This window comes from Cetorhinus maximus, chromosome 23, assembly GCF_964194155.1.
Source record: "Cetorhinus maximus chromosome 23, sCetMax3.hap1.1, whole genome shotgun sequence".
NCBI classification, from domain to species: Eukaryota; Metazoa; Chordata; class Chondrichthyes; order Lamniformes; family Cetorhinidae; genus Cetorhinus; species Cetorhinus maximus.
Genome location: NC_135901.1, coordinates 36,562,107 through 36,569,397, shown reverse-complemented (window position 1 = coordinate 36,569,397; position 7,291 = coordinate 36,562,107). Strand labels below are relative to the sequence as shown.

The window sequence follows — 7,291 nt, the reverse complement described above, 5'->3', positions numbered from 1 at the left end:
GTTCACGGTTTTACTTTCAGCTCTGAATTCGCACTCGGTCTTTCTAAAACCCGCATTTTAACTCCGCTCGCTCGAGCTCACTTACCGTCTGTCCCAACGGACTGCGCATGCTCCATCTCAGAATGATTGACGGCAGCTGCGGACCAATAGGAAGAGGAGGGCGGGCCTGGAGGACCGTGGCGGAGCCGCTGGTCCTCCAACCAATCGGAACGAATGAGGGGGCGGAGCCGGCTGGGAGTGAAGCATGCGCAGTGTCGGTGAAAAATCGGGCTGAAGGTGGTCTGGTGAGAAAGAGCCGAGTGCAGGAGAGGAATGGAGCCGGAGGGTGGACTGGGAAGATTCACAAACACCCGGTGTAGGACTCCAAGCCCGGATTAGAAACTCCCGGAGCCAAGTTTACACCGAGTGTTTGGAAACTCCTTTTCCAGGGGGTTAGAAGGGGAGGATTTACACAAAGTAACTCAAACCCAGAGAAATGTTTGTCTCTTCTCCATTTCTATCCAGAACTGACAGGGATGGATTTTTAAATAATCTTTTTACAGGATTTTCAATGGGAAGGATTTGCAGACGGGAAATTCAAACCAAACGTCACATTAACATCTGACAGAGTCACTGGATTCATCAGAACCTGAATCTTATCGGACTTTGACTGTGGAAGGAAAAAGGTTTGTCTGTTCTGTTTGTCAGAAAAGGTTTCAGGTATCGATGTGACTGGATAGGCACCGAGATATTCAAAATCCAGGTTAGACCGCACCTGAACCACTGTAATAAAAATTTTAAAATGCTGGAAATACGCAGCAGCATACGGCAGCATCTGTGGAGAGAAACAGAGTTAGCGTTTCAGTTCAACATGACCTTTGATCAGAACAGGAATACCGTGTTCAGCTCTGGGCAGCACACCTTAGGAAGGATAGACTCTATTGGATTTAGTGGGAGTGCAGTGCAGATTTACCTGAATGATACCTGCACTCCAAAATTTAAATTATGAGGAGACAGTAAACAAATGAGTCTGAGTAATAACAGCACCGAAAGAAGCCATTCAGCTCATTGAGTTCAGCAAGCTTTCTAGAGCAATCCAACCTGTCCCATTCCCCTCCTGTATCTCCAAGGCCCTGCAAGTTTATTTCCCTCGACATCCAATCTCTATTTTAAATCACTGCTCATGTCTGCTTCCATCTGCCTCCTAGGCAGTGAGTTCTGGGCTATTACGACTCGCTGTGTAAAAAGTTCTTCCTGCATTTGCCCTGTCTATATTGTCCATAACCTTCAATCTAATCCTTGTACCATCAGCTAATGGTAGGACAGGCTCGAGGGGCTAAATGGCCAACTCCTCGAATCATAGAAACTTACAGCACACAAGGAGGCCATTCAACCCTTTGTGCTTGTGCTGTCGCTTTGAAAGAGCAGTTGTGTTTAGTCCCACACACCCTCTTTCTGTTTGTTACCCTGTAAGTTCCTCAATCTCAAATTCTTGTCAACTCCCTTTTAAAATTCCTGATAGAATCAGGTTCCAACACCTTTCCAGGTAGGGTGTTCCAGATCCTAACACCTCTCTGTTGGTTCAGAAACTGCTGAACTCGATGTTGAGTCCAGAAGGTTGTAAAGTGCCGAATTGAAAGATGAGCTGTTGTTCCTCGAGCTCCCATTGAGCTTCATTGGAACAGTGCAAGAGGCCAAAGACAGAGAGGTCAGAGTGGGAGTGGGGCGGAGAATTAAAATGACAAGTGACCGGAAGCTCAGGGTCAAGCTCACAGACTGAACGGAGGTTGTTCCACAAAGTGATCACCCAATCTGTGTTTGGTCTTCCCAATGCAGAGCAGATCGCATCATGAGCAGTGAATACAGTAACTAAACTGCAAGAAGTACAAATAAATCACTGTTTGGTTTCATTTTTCAAAACCTTGAGAACAGGCAGAAGAAAGATACTTAATTTGAAGAATAAAGGTTACAAAGTAAAGCAAGTGAATTATCAGAACATTAAATTCTACCCCAGTTACAGGGATTATTAACATCAGCAGAAACAAACCCCAACTTTCAGAATGAACGTGGTTCAGTCCTGAATGTGATTAACAGCCGCAATAACAGCAGAATCCAACCCCTGCTGTCACTTGTGAACTCGCTGGTTTCTCAGCAGTTGAATGATCAGTTAAATCCCTTCTCATACACGGAGCAGGTGAACGTCCTCTCCCCAGTGTGAACTCGCTGGTGTGTGTCCTGGAGATGATGGTTTTCCCATGCACCAGCTGCCCTTGTATTCTGGGTTCTGTGGGCTGAGAGTTGGGTTGATTCTGTCAACATTCTGCTTGGGTTGCAGATGTACATAGTCCATTTCCCATGCCCCATCTTTCTCTCCTCCCACATAGACCAGAGTCTAGTGTGGGCCCAGACTGGGTGGCAGGTTCCCTCCCCTGAAGGACATTATTGAACCAGTTGGGTTTTTATGACAATCCAGCAACTTTTATGGTCACTTTTTCCTAGTGCCGGCCCCACAAATTACCAGATTCATTCAAGTCAATTTCACAACCTGTCTATGTTTTTCTGGTTCTCTCTCATTCCCTTTGGTCTGTTTTCAATCAGTTTCACGGGGTATTAGAAGGGGAGGATTTGCAGTCGGGAAACTGAAGCCAAACATCACATTAGGATCTGAGAGTCGGTCAATATATCATAACCTGAATATCATTGGATTTTGAATATGGAAGGAAAAAGCACCATTCACAATGGGGAGAAACCGTGTTGTGTGTGTGGACCAGGCTTCAGCCGATCATCTGGCCTGTCAAAACATAAATACAGTAATAATTGAGAGAATCCATGGAAATGGGGGAAGGGGTCCTGTTACCAGCCTGATTTGGAAACTCATTGCCGCAGTTACACTTTGGAGAGACCATTCACCTGCTCCGAGTGTGGAATGCATTCCTCTCATTTATCCAACCTGCTGAGACACCAGCGGGTTCACACAGGGGAAAGACCTTTTAAATGTCCAGACTGTTGGAAGTGCTTCAGTTCTGGTGCCTAACTGCCTTTTTTATATTATTCATTCATGGGATGTGGGTGTCACTGGCTGGGCCAGCATTTATTGCCCAGAATGGCAGATTTCCTTCCCTAAAGGGCATTAGTGAACCAGATGGATTTATTTTACAACAATAAACAACAGTTACATCAGATATTTAATTCCAGATTTTTATTGAATTTAAATTTCACCTTTTACATTAATAATCAGTATCCAATTACATGAATAACATGATTCCAAATGCATTAACAAGTAGGCTGCCTATTGCATCAATAATCAGGATGTGAATACATTAATAATCAGAATTATTTCAATGAACTATCAGATTCCTATTGAATCAATAATCAGGGTCCTATTACATTATAGTCATTTGCTAATTGTGTCAATAATCATGATCTGATAAGATTAATAATCAGGATGCTAGTATATTGATAATCAGAGTCCAAACATTAATAATCTGTTAAAAATCACCCCCAGCACCCTCCCCCCCGCACCCACCTCCTGCTCAACAACTCTCACACCCCTCAACAAATTTCAATCTGGGGTCACATGAAGCTGAGTCATTAAAATGGGGTCACACTGGGAAAAATTTTGGGAAGCACTGATTTAATCCAATCCCTTTCTCAACTTTAACTGCACATATCTCCTTACTTATCTCATCATTCAATGTCACATCTCCCTGTTCTATTTCCCTGACAGAAGTTATTATTATTCGTGTTGATCAGCTCTCGTTGTGGGTTCTTGTTTACAATGTTGGTATCTGTTTCACTTCATTCTTCATCCTGAAACTGTCAGAGATTCTGCCATCAGCCTGTACAGTACACGGCCTGTTGTCATGAAAGGAGTGGATGATACTGAGCAGCTTTGGTGGACAGTCAAGTTTCTCCAATATCTTCTACATTCCTGCCCTGCTGATGGAGTTGAATTCTTTAGTGAGATCTAGTAAAGTAAGGTAAAGAAGTTTATCCTGTTCCCTACACTTCTCTTGTAGCTGGTGTATAGAGAAGATCATGTCCACTGTAAATCTGCCAGCACAGAAACCGCACTGTGCTTCTGGATACACTCGGTCTGCAAGTAGATGGAGTCTTTCAAGCCTGACCTGAGTGAAGGTCGTCCCTGTGATGCTGAGGAGTGAGATGTCTCTGTAGCTGTGGCAATCTCCTCTGTCCCCTTTCTTTTTGTACATTGTGATCATTCTTGCATTACTCGTGTCCTGTGGAATGGATCCTACCTCCCAACAGAGAAGGAGAAGGTCATTAAGGTGCGGCAGTAATAATATTGTCAGACCATCAACCTGGACATGACTAACAGCAGAATCCAACCATTACAGTCACTTGAAAGTTCGCTTTCTGAGCAAATATCATGACTGAGTGAATCCCTTCCCACACCCAGAGTAGGTGATTGGTCTCTTCCCAGTGTGAACTCGTTGGTGTGCACTGAGGACAGAAGAAGGCTGGAATCTCTTTCCACAGGAAGTGCAGGTGAATGGCTTCCCCTCAATGTGACCTCGCTGGTGGCTCAGCAGACTGAATGACTGATTGAATCCCTTCCCACACATGGAGCAGGTGAATGGCCTCTCCCCGGTGTGAACATGTTTGTGTGCACTGAGATTAAGTGGAGATGTGAACCTCTTTCCACAGGAAGTGCTGCTGAATGGTCAGCACTCAGAGTGAATTTGCTGATGTAACATGAGTCTGACTGACCGAGTGAATCTCTTCCCACACAGAGCAGGTGAATGGTCTCTCCTCAGTGTGAATTTTCTGGTGTGTCAGCAGATTGGATAACTGAGTGAATCCCTTCCCACATACAGAGCAGGTGAATGGTCTCTCTTCAGTGTGAATTCGCTGCTGTATCATGAGGCTGGATGACTGAGTGAATCCCTTCCCACACACAGGACAGGTGAATGGCTTCTCCCGTGCGGGAATGCTTTGATGGTATCTCAACAGGGGTGGATAATTGAATCCCTTCCTACAGTCCCCACATTTCCACAGTTTCTCCATGGTGCCACTGTCCTTTAGTTTCTCCAGTTTGGACAATCAATTAAAGCCTTGTCCACACACAAAACACATGCATGGCTTCTCCCTGCTGTTAATGTGATGTTTCTTCAGGCTGTGTAACTGGTTAAAGCGTTTTCCACAGTCAATTCACTCCAATGTGTGTGTGCGTCTTGGTGCCTTTCCAGTCACACTGATGTTTGAAATATTTTCCCTCCGACAGAATAGACAAACAGTTCTCCTTGCATATTCAAAGGCTGATTCAGGTCCTGATGAATCGAGTGACTCTGTCAGATGTGGATGTCATATTTGGCTTGAGTTTCCCGTCTGTAAATCCTCCCCTTCAAATTACCCTGTAAAATGTGTTTACAAAAGTCATCACAGGCTATAAATTCTGAACAAGCAATTCTAATTTTCATCCAACATTTCTCCTCCTTTGCTCCCCCAAAGCTGTCCCACACACAGTTGCTTCTCCTGTGCTGAAATCCAAACACATCATACCATCTCAACCATTTATTTCCTCTACTCCGAGATTGATCCCTCTCTCTGCTGTAGCTGGATTCAGTTCTCCAGCCCCTGTGTGAAGAGTGAGAATAAAATCAAAGAATCAATCATTTCTCTGAAGAAGAGTCAAACGGACTCTGAACATTAACTCTGTCTTTCTCTCCACAGAAGCTGTCAGACCTACTGAGTATTTCCAGCATTTTTTGATATTGTGTCAGGTTTCCAGCATCTGCAGTATTTTGCCTGAATCAATCATTTCTCCCCTGGTCACTGGGACCATGAAGCCCCGCCCACTCTCTGTTGCGTCACCAAGATGGCCGCACATTCTCCCTGATCGCCGCTGGAACAAGGTGGCGGCCGCTAACCTGGGCCTGCTCGCGGGTAAAAGCCTCGGAGCTGCAGGATTGTATTGGGGTTTGTGGGTTTTAATGAACCCTCCCCGCCCACCCGCCGGTTCCCCGCCCGCACGCCTCTTACCGGCTGCCGAGCGACAACAAGCGACTCACCATCGTCATCACTTAACCTACGCATGCTCGGAACACTGGGCGGCGCTGCGCATGCGCACATGTCACGTGTTGTCGAGATAGGGGACATCTTCCATCGCGGGGAATGCTGGGTAATATCCCTGCCATTGGAGCTCCCCAATCGTTTATAATTATTCCTAACATATAACATAATGTGAAAGCACGAAATGCTGGAAAAACTCAGCAGGTCTGGCAGCATCTGTGGAGAGAGAAACAGAGTTAACGTTTCGAGCCTGTATTACTGTACGTATTTCAGATTTCCAGCATCCGCAGTGTTTTGTGTTTTTAATTATTTATTCACTGTTACTGAGTCTGCGTTCGTCCCCGCTCATCTTCCTGAAGCTGAACCGCACATGCTCCGGGCATGCAGCCGGCCATCAGGTGGGGCGAGGGGTGTGTGGTGGGGTTGGGGGTTTTCTCACGCCTGCGCAGTTCTGCTGTTCTGATGGTGCTGGGCTGTATTTACCCCCTCAACATATTCTGCGTAGGTTGATCGCCATTTATCTTATACAATTTAATATATGTAGAGGAAATTCATGGGTCATAATCGCAGAAAAGTAGAATGGTATAAAGCAGTGAACATTATCCACTCCCACTCCCTCCTGGTCTCTTGCAAAATGAATATATTCATCGTGATAATTCATTTGATTATATTGGAATGGGTTTCTTTTAAAAATACGTCATTTTTATCTCTTTACATTTTCCTAACTCAGGTTCATTGTCTCAATTCATTTCTTCCTCCCAATCCCTGAGCTCCATCAGTTGTTGCTAAGAGGTGTTAGATTGTGATGCAAACCAACAGGAAGAGAAGCTCAGAGGCTGTCGGACCAAGGGAGCAGTGAGTTCTGGAACAAATCGCGGGTCTGGAGGGATGGACCTGTGTTGACTAATCAAGTGAGTCAGTCTGAACCCCTAGTAAAGAAATTTATCTTTTCAAAATTAACTCGAGATTTCTTTTATTAATAAATCAGTTCAATATTTATCAGTATTTTGTTTTTTCTGGAGTTCCCATTATGAGTTTCAAACACTTCAGTACCAAGTGGTTCAGATTTTTAAAGATCATTCATTGCCCTTTTTCCATGTTGCTGTTAATTAAAGATACCGAGATTGATTCCCCCTCACTCTGCATCCATTTGTGATATTTAGATGAACAAACTCTCACCCTTCTGCACATTCATTGTTTAAAAGGGCATCTATCTGTTCTGTTAGTTGTGAAGCACACAGTGCACTGGGGCTGGTGTCTGTTGGCTGAAGCCTTTAAA

The 7,291-nt window shown here is 44.7% G+C and overlaps 3 protein-coding genes across 3 annotated transcripts in view; all 3 read left to right on the top strand.

Annotated features, from left to right (window-relative positions):
- LOC144697471 (uncharacterized) overlaps nucleotides 1-7,291 on the top strand; it is a 346,752-nt gene that overhangs the window by 61,493 nt on the left and 277,968 nt on the right. The gene's annotated exons all lie outside the window — the stretch shown is intronic.
- Nucleotides 1-7,291, top strand: part of LOC144697557 (uncharacterized) — a 280,480-nt gene that overhangs the window by 52,303 nt on the left and 220,886 nt on the right. The window lies entirely within an intron of this gene.
- The window catches only part of LOC144697499 (uncharacterized), a 194,235-nt gene that overhangs the window by 143,209 nt on the left and 43,735 nt on the right, over nucleotides 1-7,291 (top strand). The gene's annotated exons all lie outside the window — the stretch shown is intronic.